The 13502-nt window shown below is 37.6% G+C and overlaps 1 protein-coding gene across 2 annotated transcripts in view; it reads right to left on the bottom strand.

The window, feature by feature from the left end:
* DGKI (diacylglycerol kinase iota) overlaps positions 1 to 13502 on the bottom strand; it is a 450254-nt gene that overhangs the window by 109612 nt on the left and 327140 nt on the right. The window lies entirely within an intron of this gene.

Raw genomic sequence — 13502 nt, 5'->3', positions numbered from 1 at the left:
CATGCCATGACTGGGACCCGTCAGCAGTTTCATAACTCCTAGTCCTTATGATTAAAAGTAATTGTAAACACTGGATTCCCTAGCTTGAGCTAACCCAGGTCCTGCCGATAGTTTATTAAAAATGTCACCAGCAGCTGGGCACAGTGGATCACGCCTGTAATCCCAGCACTTTGGGAGGCTGAGGTGGGAGGATCATGAGGTCAAGAGTTCAAGGCCAGCCTGGCCAATGTGGTGAAACCTTGTTTCTACAAAAAATACAAAAATTAGCTGGTGTGGTGGTGTGTGCCTATAGTCCCAGCTACTCAGAAGTCTGAGGCAGAAGAATAGCTTGAACCCAGGAGGCAGAGGTTGCAGTGAGCTGAGATCGTGCCACTGCACTCCAGCCTGGGTGACAGAGCGAGACTCCGTCTCAAAAAAAAAAATGTCATCCACAAGATAAATTATGTAGTTTTCATTGCATTCTATTCAAGTGTAAGATTTCTGAGTGCTTTCTAGAAACTAACAGGTTCTCTAGAAATTTGGGTTTCCAAGTACAGATCAAATTCTGCTTTTCATCATGATAGTATACTACCTAAGAGGGCAACCCAAGGAACACACAACTCCCTTAAAAAAAAATCATCTTAAATGCTTATGGCTTTCATCATCTTTAATAACAACTCATGGCTTTTATTTTTACTTAATTTGGTAAATATATATTGTATATACTAGGAATTATGCCAGAATATTTTTCATGTCTATAAGTCATTCACTTAATCATTTTAGCAAACGAGTTTTAAGGACTTTCTGGTGCCAGGGACAGTTCTAGTGGCCCGAGTTGGTCACAGAATGTTGAATAAGACATGGCACCTGCCCTCAAGGGGTTCACAGAGTTGGGGGAGGAGGGAAGTACATGAAAACATCCTACTGATAACTTTGTAATAGGAATAGGATAGACATGGACTCCACGTGTTTAGAATCCAGAAGAGCCACACATTCCTCAAGACCAGACATTTCTCTACAAGGAGCCATGAAGAAAATAAGGTAGTTTGACAAAAGAAACAAGAGTTTTCCAGACAAAGGGAAATTATCTCAAACCACCCTTATACTCTAAGAAACCACAGCATGAAAAGAAGAAAAGAAAATGTTCAGGAATTAGGAAGGCAGGTAGGTACAGAATAGAGTAGGGTGAGGCTAAGGCCCAAGGCTTGATTTTTATACTAAGAAGTTGAGACTTTACTCACAAAAGGATGGGTAGACACTAACAGGTTTCCAACAGATGGTGATGGTTCCAGATATACACTGACCAAAACAGCCTTCATGTTTCCCTCAGCGTGATGGAACTTCGGACAGGTTTCTTCTTGACTATACGCCCCTGACCACTTGTTTCTTAGAGCATCTACTTTAGCAAACTTTCCATTGTAAATCCTTTCTCGGCTCCTTTGAGATGGATGTAAATCTGCTCCCAGACTCATGCCAAATTTGACAACCCAAGAATGTCTTTCTCCAGGAGCTAGAAGTCACTTTTTTGAAATGTAAACATCATGAAAGACAGAGTCTCCCTCTCTCAGGCTCCATGGGTGGCTAAGAGCCTAAATAATTATTCGTAATAAGAGACCATTAGCAAACACAGATGTCTAATGAGAAGAAAAGGAAAAGAAAAACTGTTCTGAGTTTGTTATAGACATACTTTGCTGATCAGATCATCCTGACGTAGAACAATTATCAGTACCTATTTCGTTACTCACAGCATACACACTACTCAGGAAGTCAAAATGGTGGTGGAAATAAGGAACTAAAAGTAAAACTCAAGGAGGAGAGGCAGGGGACTGGAGAAAACAAATTCCTAAGGGAGGATGTAAAGACAAGTGGAACCGTTCCTTTTATTTTGTTAGTTCCAAATGTGCCAAGGTTATCAGGAACCTACAATTCTTACCTGATGGCCAATAATAATTAGATACAATGGGTTGGCAATTGACCAACCTCCCCACAACATCTTCCAGTAGTTTTCCATTAGCTCACCCCATTGCCTAAAAATCTCTCACCTTTTTCTTGGACAAAATGTTAGAAAAATCATTGGGAGTAATACGGAAGGCAAATTGATGAAAAATAAGGTGAGTGGCTAGAGGATGAGTGACGATGCTAATGCAGTAAATTAGATAAGCAATGGTGAATAGAGGGGTGGCAGGAAAGACAAGAAGGGAAGGGCATATGAGAGATATATGAAGGCCAAGGAATCAATTCCTCTGTGGTCAATGGGACAGGAAGGGGCAAAAGGAGCAAGGGTGACTGCCAAGTCATTTTGCATGGCTGTGGGAGTTACAACTTTCTGATACACTTACCTAACGCCATGGACTTGTGGTCTGATGGGCTAGAGAGAGCGAAAAAGAGCAAAGAAAGCAGTAGCAGAAAGAAACTGTGAAAGTAACATAAAATTAAGCAAAAACTGTGATGATAGAAGACAAAGACCACTTATCAATGCCTCAAAGGCAGTTCGATAACACCTAAAATACGAGAAAATGGTTTCTGAGTTAGAATGTGTTATAAACAGAATTGAGGAAAGAAAATTCTGAAGGCTGGAGAACAGAGAACAGAAGAAAGAGAAGGAAAGGGAACACTAACCTCCCCAGGTGCCCATCGAAGCCCGGCCCACAACGCTTCAGGAGTTAGCAACAGATCCTTTCCTTTTTCTATTTCCAAAGTATCAACATTTGGGACATGATAAACAGAAAAGCAGAAGTGAAAAAGAAAATCCCAGGAAAAAAAAGGAGATGTTAAAGCCTGGTCTTCTGAACAAAGACAAAAGTTGTCAGGTAGAGCAGGAGATCCAATCACGGATGCTGTTTATAATGGCCTGACTTACTTTTTCCTACTTCTGATGACTGTGGTTATCCAGGAGCAGCTATGGGGAGAAGGCCCAAATACCTCTCTGCTAAGACACAGTAAGAACAAAAGGTCCAGATCAAACAGTGCTGTGGAATGTCATCCTTGTCCAAGTGAACATGTAAATTTCATGACAATGGTATAAATGCCTATTTTTGATGAAGATAATTCCATTTCAAAGAAGGTTCCTAATGTTGCATGCAATAAAGTTCTAGTACAACAAGATGATGTATATAGATCCTTGGCACTTATTTCTGGTGTTAAACGTGATACAGGCTTTTAACTGTGAGGTCCTAGTATGCCCTTGACAATGAAAATGAATATTTGTAAAATTCTTAGGTACAGGAAGAACCACTACGGATATTGACTGCCAGTGCTCAAGTACTTAGGAGGGAGATAACTTGACGGTGACATTGGAATCTTGGCTACATGGCCAGGCCAGCCAAATATATCTGAAAATCAAGATGAAATATTAAATGTCTGAAAGGAAAGATTCATAATCATACCTAAAACTTTAATACTTGAAATGATGATTAGATACACTGGTCCAAATCTCTTTCATAATTTCTATATCATGCTGTCTTATGCTGTAGGGTGATGGGCAAGGTCACCAATTAGATGCTGGGGACACATTCAGTCATGCAGCCTGAAATTTCTCAGTTGATTAGATACATGTGGAGAATTAATGACAGAATGCTTTTCTAAAATCAGCTGAAGGGGCCCCAAGCTTCTTTCAGAAAGCAAAATGAGTAAACAAATTATACATGGACAGCTTCCATGAGGAGATGTGAAATAGGGCAGTCTCAAACAAACACATCTCTAGCAGCTGACAGCCTGGAGACATCTCTAATTCTGCTTATAGGTGACTCCAGGAGACTGGCAGTGGATCAGTGATTCAGGAAACCCACTCGGTGTTAAGAGAGAACGTTTTCCACCAGTGTGAACTAGGAAAAGCCTGCAGTTTTTATCCATGTAACTAGTGCATAAAATTGTGGTTCTGAGTCAATCTGCAAAGATGTTATTTTCAAATTAGCTTACACCACTTCTGTCCTCGATTCTGTTTAATTCAATCAATGGATTGCTCTTATTAACAAAGGCTACATTTTGACAGTGAAGGAAGAAATGAATATATAAGAAATATGCATCCTGTTGGGAATCAAACTCTGAAGTTTCCTCTGCTGGCTACAGTGTCAGAGTAGAAATGACAGCCTGAAATTTAGATGGCTTTGTATTCAGGTTTCCACTTTTGATTTCTCCAATTCCACATGGAGAATGTTTGGATTGGCAATAATTCATCAGAAAGAACTTTTAAGCAAACGTCAGCATTCACCTTTTAGGCTTCTACTTTGCTTTGCTAATTCAGACACTTCTGAATAATCAACTTATATTCCAATTCTCTGAATTTGAGACAAAAGAGAAATCGAGCCAAAAGATATAAGAGAAAAACTTGAGGGCTAGCGCTCATTTAAACTTAATTTCCAGTACATAGAACAATCTTTGATACATAGAAAGTGTTCAACAGATCGTGGTTAAATGAAAAGTCGAATGAATGAACTCAAGGATTTTGGTATAAGGGTGGCTCCTTCCTGGCCTTAGTTGAAAAATTAGGTGCTGAGTTATTAATACATAGCAAGACTTTGCTTTCGGAACTGAAGCACTGCATTCAGATCCATGTTAAGATTGATGCATTCATTCTCCCAGATGCTGAAAGTTTGCTGACAGTGCACAGCTGAGTCCTTCTCCGGAAAGGTTTACCTCACTCAAGGTTTATCCCCTTCAGGGCAGAGCCTGATCTGTACCCAATAAACCTTGCCTCGATTTAGAAAATTCACAGTGGCTGTCCCAGGTTCAAAGATCCCTGCGGTGTCCTTTGTTGTGACATTAAAGCTCAACTTCTCCCTCTTTGTGGTCCCACTTTTCCCACCCTGCACAGCTGTGGTTCCCTCTTGGAAAATCCCCAATAAAACCCTTGCACACAAAACTCAGTCTCAGAGCCTGTTTCCCAGGACACCCAACCGATGACAATAACTATGATCCTAAATTCTTTCAAATTTGTCTTTATAAAGAAGTAGGCTGTATGTAAAAAGTGTCCTGGATTAAGAGAGAAAATATAATATCTTATTAAAATCCCATCGCAGCAAAGTAACCCTGTGTGAGGCAATCTTAAGTGTCCTTGTGACGATGCATGTGGCCAGTGTACAGAAAAGCCCTCTGTAAACCATGAAGCCCTATGCAATTACGGGGTGTTAATATTTATTATTAAACATGATAGTTGCGACTCTGCAATGGCCAACACTGCACTACTCACACATCAGCAAAATGAATGAAAGTAATAATTTTATACAAAGATCCTAGAAGAAAGTCTTCAAAGGGAAGTCTAACTACCATCTGAGCTTATATCCCAGAGTAGTCAACCTGGTAAGATGGCAACCAAATGGACTAGGCTGATCTAAAATAGTAAGAGTTGGCCATAATTTTGAGTATGTGTTACAAAAAATAAACCAATGAAAGGGGAAAATAATCTTTCTGGCAGAGACTTAAGGATGCACCTGCAATTGATTGCTCTCATTACCAAAGGCTAAGTTTTAACAGTGGAGGAAGGATTAAATATCATCATCAACACTTTAGGCCCATTTCCTTTTCTGAAATCTAACATTATTAACTTCTAATACAGCACAGCTCCAGAGCATGTTTTAATTTCTTATAAATAAAGAAAGCCTTTAGGTCATAAGCAGAAATAGATGGCAAAGAAGTTTATATTAAAAATAAGATCATATTTCGGCCCAATATTCCCCTGCTATCAGAGTCCTTTAAAATTAGAAAGACATAGAGTAGGCTCATCGATAAACCAAGACAGCCAGAAACTAGGAAGTCAGGCTCTATGTGCTTACAAAAAACCAATGAATTCAATGATCCACTTCTAAAGTAAAGCTCAGCAATTCTGCCCAGCCCTCTCACTGTCTCGCTCCTGAAGCTATTCAACCCTTCTTTTCTTTCCAGAACATTGATACTATCCATTTCCAACTTTCAAGTAGAAGGCTTGCTTCCTATTTTACTGAGAAAATAAAAGCAATCAGAATAGAACTTCTGAATAGAACTTCTCCCTAGCACCAAGTACACCCAGTATCTGTATCCTGACTCATTCCTCTGCCTTCTCTCACTGTTCCCCCGGGGAACCTACCCCACATTCCTGCCCACAACCTTCCACTGCTCACTAGGTTCTATCTCACCACCTACCCAAAGGCATTGCTCCTGCAGTTAGCCCTCTTATGAATCAAGTTCTCTCTTTGGTAAATTGGTCCCACCAGCATACATACCTGTTGTACTATCTTAAATTTTTTTTAAATCCTCCTTTGATTCTACCATATTCTTTCCAGTCATTAATCCATATCTTCCCTTTGTTTTATAGTTAAATATCTCAAAAGGGCAATCTATGCTGAATTATAGTCATATGTCATTTAACAAAAGGAATGTGTTTTGAGAAATGTGTCACTAGGTGATTTCTGCATCATGTGAACATTATAGAGTATATACAAACCTAGATGGAATCACCTGCTACACACCTAAGCTACATGGTATATGCTGTAGCTCCTAGGCTACAAACGTGTACAGCATGTGACTGTACTGAATACTGTTGGCAATTGTAATACAATGGCATCTGGGTATCTAAAATATCTAAACATAGAAAAGGTAGAGTACAACTATGATATTGAAATCTTACGAGACCACTGTTGTCTACGCAGTCCATCACTGATCACGATGTCATTATGCAGCACACAACTGACTTTTGCTGGATCCCATTTGCACACGAATCATCTCTTTGCACCTTCACCATTTTCACTCCACAATCTCATGAAGCTACTACCAACTTTCCTCTACCCCAATCCAACTACGAATTTTTAATATGCGTCTTAACCTCTCTGAAATGCTGAGAGTTAGACAGTTTTTCTTCTCTTGGATTCCAACGAACAAGCTCTCCTGCTGCTTCTGCAGCTAACCGTAGGCTCCTCCTTGGTCTTTCTCCTTCTTGGTCTCCCTCCTTCTTGGTCTCCTTTGCTGAATTCTGTGCATCTTCCCTACCTCTATTTACCAAGTTACTGAGGTCAAAACCTCAGAGACAACGGAATCATTTTGCTCTTTTAGGCATTACAGCTAATCCATCATCTCATCCTAGCAGCATTACCTCCAAAATACGTCCAGAGTCTAACTGATTCTCTCCAGCTCTATTACTTTAACTCCCTCATTCCTTCTGCCTGTCAACTAGAGTATCATATTAGCCTGGTACCTGCTGTCCTATTTCCATCATTGCAACCTGACAATTCCCTACCTAGTAGTCAAATTTATCTAGAATAAATTCAGGTATGATACACTCCTCAAATAGTTCCAATACTTTCTCATCACACTCTGAATAAAAGCCAAAGCCCTTTTCATGGTCTATAAGCCCTCTCCACATGCTGATCCTTCTAAATAACTTTCTGACTCTCCATTCAACTAAGCAGGTTCCAGTCACATGGACATCCCTGCTCATTAAAAATACTAAGGATGCTTGGCCTCGGAACTTGCCATTCCCTCTGCCTAGGGATACTCTTTTAGAAATCCACATATGCATCTTTTCTTTCTGTTCTGGTCTCTGTTTAAATGTCACTTCTTCAGAAAGTCTCTTGCTGACCATTTTATCAAAAACAGAATCCTCTTCACTGTTCTGATTTATTCTCCTTTATAGCACTTGCTGCCATATTGTATTATTTATTCATTTGTCTGTCTCTCCACTGGAACATAAGTTCTATGAGGGCAAGTACTTTTCAGGGTTCCCATTACTTGAAATACTACTAGAAAGATGATAAACAGTCAATTAATATTTGTTGAATTTATGAATGGATGATTTATTTGAGGTTGGAGGAAGATCTAAAAACAGAAACTTGCCCAACAAGCCTGAGTATGATAAATTAAGTCAAAGTCAGTTTAAATGTAAAAAGACATTTGAAATGGAATCATGAAAGACTGAAATATAAATGTTTATTTATGTTATTAAATATATTTATGTGAAAAATAAGAACTACTTGGAGGAAACAGAAAACACAGTGATTAAATAAGTATTCAAAATGCCAGCCCCTCAGTTTGAGTTTTCTGTGCCTCAATTGCTTTATATGTGAAATGAGAATAACAATACTATCTATCACACTGGGACGTCAGGAAAATTAAATTACACAATAAGTGTAGAAAAGGCATTTCCTAGCTCTTAGCAATAGTACAATGTGTATTAACCATTATGATTATTACATTTTTAATAAAATGATAAATGTAAGATATAGACAAGAGACAGGAAAAGACAGTAAAAATCTAAATACAAAACCCTGGGTAAACGTCAAATCAAGAAAATAGGAATAAACATAAACATGTTTTCAAAACAGGAAGGACAATGCTCTTCAGAGGTCAAATTGGCATCATTTAACTTCTCAGACAGATTTCAAATTGGAAAGCCTACCTCCACCAAATGGAGGCCTAATCTCCACTGAACATCCCTGTTGCCAACTTGTTAAATGAGGGGAAAGATTCAATTTTAGATGAAGCTATTGATAGGAAAAAAAATCAGTGCTTTTAGCAAACTTGTGAAGCACAATGTACTTACATGGTTTTCTAACGCTTATACTCATTATGAACGATATTGGAGCTTTAAAAACTCTACTAAGGAAATACGCCAGTGAAAAATGTTTAATCCTATGTAATTTCTATAAAACTAAACATTTAGTATATTATAATTGTTCTTAAGAAATGCCTAGTTTAACTACTGCATTTAGCAGATAAGGAAACAGAAGCCTGAAGAAGACAAATGCATTGCCCAAGGTCATACACCTAATTAGTAGTTAGACTGGCTTTACTCATTGTTGCGTATATATTTTATCTCTTTCTTTCATTATTTAAGTGACATCTGCTAGAAAAATAGGTACAGAATGTTTATAGCCCCATCACAGTTATTATCACATTTTTTAAAAAGAAAAGAAAGAAAGCTCCAGAAAATCAGGAACTAATCCTGTTTTGTTTTCTTCCAGTCACTGTTTGCTCACAGTAAGGACTCAATAAGTGTGTACTGAATAAATTATGTTGTAATGTTGGATTTTCTAGTTTCATCTTTCAGTGACTAACGTCTAGTACAGTATGGTATAGGTCTAGTATATCTGATATATAACTAATGCAAATATGTAATTATTGAAAGTATAAATGCATGAATGGTTGAATGGCTCCACCATTTTGGCATAGTTAACAAATTCGGTTGAGCTCCAATATGCAAACTGGAAACAATTTTAAAAATCCAGTGATCCACTGCTTCTGCTCCTTTTGAAAGTGGGTTAGACTTAGTGACTTACTCCTCAAGAATAGAGTATGGAAGGAAGAAAAAGTGTAACTCTATGGTGGAGAAACTTGGCAAATACCACCTTTACCAAATGATCAGGTTAACATCACCAGGGATATCATGTGGATATCAGAGAAGTCTTGACATGATGAGACAAAAAGCATACTTCACCTCTACAGTATTCTTTCCAAAAGCCCATAAGTTCAGTCTAATTATGAGTAAAACACCAGACAAAGCCAGAACGGAGGATATTCTACAGGGAGGAGTAATCCCCCCAAAACTACTAAGGTTACCAAAAAAAAAAAAAAAAGGAAACACAGAAATGGTTACAGATCAAAAGAGACTAGGAAGGCATGCCAACTCAATGCAATATGGTATCCTGGATTTGATCCTGGGATAGAAATCCTAAAAGTTTAGTTAATAGTAATATAGCAATATTGGTTTCTTTGACAAATGCACCATGGTAATGTAAAGTGTTTAATAATGAGAAAAACTGGGGGAGGAATATACAGGAATGTCCTGTATTAACTTTGTAACTTTTTATAAATCTAAAATTATTCTAAAATAAAAATTTATTTAAAAAGATTCAGTGGTAGATAACAGATGACACACTTAAGAGAATGTATTAGGACTTGAGGAAGGACATTTGCAGGTAAACATCCAGATCATCCTATATGGGCATGCAGTATTTACATGCTTCATGGACTTAAGTATCTTGTCATTATAGCAGATGCTTATATGAGTAGACACAATAAAAGTAAATTGAACGATTTAGTTACACTTTCTTCCCATAATCTTTCTGTGATATTTATGAGTATTTTCAATTCGATTTTTGAAAGTAAGAAAGTGAGTTGGAGGGTGGTGGTGTGTGCAATTTCAAGTGAGCTGCCTCAAGCCAGGAAGGGTTCCAAATAGAGGAAGTCAGCCTCTATGATCTCCTTTGAGCCTGGCTTTGTGGACTTGCAGACTGATGAGCAGTGTGGCAGCAGGCCCTCCTTAACACAACAACCACAAGCATCATAGCTACCATGTTCGGAGAGCATGCTAATGTGCCAGACTTCACAACATGGGTTCCATATATGGCATTACATTTAACCCTCAGCACTGAATGGAGTTATAATTATATCTTCATTTTACAAATGAGAGACTTGATCATCAGAGAAATTAAATGACTTTCTCAAGGTTGCAACTGAGATTCAAACACCAAAATTTCTGACTTTTCTACTAAATCACCAAACAAGGAAATTCCATTAGGGCAAATGCTTAACTAAATTCCTAGTTAGGATACAATCCTTGTATCATTAGTGTTAACCAATGTATTGATCTATTACACCTTATACGTTATATACATCTAGATAATACTGAATTATACCGAGATTATGTATGTAAAAGCATAGTCAAACACTATATTTGATATACAACAAATGTTAATTCCCTGTCCTTACGGACATCTGCTTTCAGTTGGCTCCAACCTGGTTTTTACTGCTTGTATTTTAAACACTAGGTTTGTGTAAATTATCATGGCCATTTAAAAGTGCAGGTAAACTGATGTCCAAAGTGAAGTTTAACCAGTTTGCATAGGAATTGAGTTAAATTTTGGAGAATATCAAGTTATCCCAGATTTTTAAAAAATATATCATATGTTAATGAATCTCTTCTGGGGTTAGACATATAACAGATATTTAAAAACAGATTATCTTTTGCCTAGATTATAGGATTATAAGCTCCATTATGGACCCACTTGTAGAGTTCATTCTGCTTATGAGATTGATTTTCTGATATCATTATTACAGATTTGCTTTAATTTTTTTAATATGGCCACTTTCTCTTTATGTTGTACCTCTTAAGTTGAATAGACTGTCCCCTCTTGCAAACCACAAACAACTATTATCTGCGGGTTGATACATCCTATACAGTGAGGAAGACTTTTGGTGTCTTATATAAGTCTGAAATTTACCAAAAAGAGCTGAGGGACACATTGACAAGGATTGTCTTTTTCCAGGATATTATTTTAGAAGGATTGTCCCCCAGTGAGATGCGGCTAAATGGAAGAGGGATGGGAAATACCTGAAAGAGTAGAGTCATCTTTCTCTGTGCTAAAATAAGCAAAGCAATTTAAGGGCTGAATTACCAGGAAGCCCTGCATTATGAACAGAAGATGGGCTTTGTTAGATGACAAACATGTCATGTGAGCTTATTATCTAATGTGAACAATAAACAAGATTCTGCTAAACAGTGATGGCAAAGAACCATGTGCTGCCCAGAGATATCACTTGGTGCGCCATCAAGAAAGGGAACTAACTTCAAACGCAGTACCACACTACTGCTCTAGCTCAGACTTTGGTGACAATAAATATGACCTAAGAGGATTCACTCTCTTTGTTCTGGGATGTAGGTCAGAGTACATTCCTAGACTCCCTTTTATCTAGATGTGTTGTGCAAACTTCACGTAATTAATGCTTCTGAAACAACATTTATTTTGGCATGCACCTCATAGATGAACTTAAACTTGTTTTTATCTTTATACTCAGTTTGAGCCCTGTCAGCCTTCCATGAATCTGTAGTCTATTTCAAGTTGGAATCAGGCAAAAGAGCAAAGGTTAGTAGGAGTGAATCCAGAATCTAAAAGGATAAACTTTTCCAGGTTAGAAGCACCATCACCATATATTAAAAGTAGAATGATTGAGTTGGTCACTTTTACTTCCCATCCTTTGTTTTCTTCCAATCTAAATCTTTGGAATGAGTTTTAAAATCTTTAGAATAACTCCTTTTTCCCGTTTTTGAGAATTTCTAAGTTCTTTTGAACTTATTTGGTTTGCATTTATGCCATTGCTTCCCCCCATTTGACTGAAGAAGTTTCTTCACATAGAAATTTTATCACATATACTGAGTAAAGCACTTGCTAGAAAATGTCATCTTCTTGGAAAAGCTCAAATCACAATTACCTCCAGCAATGGTGGACAGATAATGCCACGGAAAAGATAGAACAGATAATTTAAAGCTACAGATAAGCTTCAAATCTCATTTCAGCTAAAAATTTCAAATGTGTCCCCACTCCAAACAGAATTTCTTCGGAGTTGATTGTAAGCTGCAAAATATTACTTGATATCTGTTATCTTCTTTTAAGAACTGTTAGCTATTTGCTTGGGAACTTAAACCAAGAAAGAGCATAAAACACTCTTCTTTATGATAAGTAACCATTAGAAGTCAATTTAATTTACATTGTAGCTATACTCCCCATCAAAAAAATACACATCCATTACTTTAGGGATCAAATTAGATTATATGCTAGTCTATCACTTATAAGCTCATTTATATTAGAAAATGGAACATGTTGTTTACAGAAGAAAGAAATAAAGAGGTTTGGGGAATTCTCCTCCTCCAGCTCAGACTTTCCTATCCAAGGAAATGAGAGTAAAGTATGGAAGTAAAAAGGCTGGGGAGAAACTAAAACGTATTGATGTCTAAGGAAAACAATGTAAAGGATTGAGGAATCTGAAGCAGCTGACAGAATTAAGCAAGAAAATTCACATCAAATTCTCTAGTAGAGTCAATGATTAGACTACCAGGGGTACGGATCCTCGTCTTGTGCCAATTCTAGATTGTAGAACACCCTGTACCCACCCCTAGGATTATCCTTGGACCTCAGAATTTCCGTCCACTAAAGCTTACTTCAGATCACTCTCAGAAACCAGAGCTCAGAAGGCTTTCCTACTATTACTCCTGCCAGTTTTAACTATTTTCCTCTTTTCCACAGGTAGGCAGGTCTACACTTAGAGATCATTTGGGGACGTGGTTCATAAGTCTTTGGTTCTATATAAAAGTCATTTCTTTCTATCAGTATCATTGCCTATTCCCTTGGACACCAGTTTTCCTTATCTTCTCTGACTTTACTGCAGTTGACTATTGGCCCCCACAATTATGAAGGAGCCGAGAACCCTAATATCTAACATTCCCATGGTCTTAACTTTTCTGACTTATTTTAACCAATTACCTCATAAATTATAAGACATTTAAAACAATGACCAGAATGTACCAGAATGTAAAAAGTGTCCAATACATACTGATTGACTAGCGAGATGAACTAGCAATTAGCTATGTATTCAAAGAAGCATACAGAAAATACAAACCTTGAGAAGTAATTCATATATTGACTCAAGGCACATTTCAAAAATAATGGCACTTGATCATCAATGAATCACTTTGTCATCACAACGTTCCATATCCTGTGGGCCCTTCTCTGACATTATATAATAGCATAATATCTAGAAGTGCTGAATGTGCCTGTTTG

This window comes from Cebus imitator, unplaced genomic scaffold (genome assembly GCF_001604975.1).
Source record: "Cebus imitator isolate Cc_AM_T3 unplaced genomic scaffold, Cebus_imitator-1.0 Scaffold319, whole genome shotgun sequence".
NCBI lineage: Eukaryota > Metazoa > Chordata > Mammalia > Primates > Cebidae > Cebus > Cebus imitator.
This window is presented reverse-complemented; position numbering and strand designations above follow the sequence as displayed.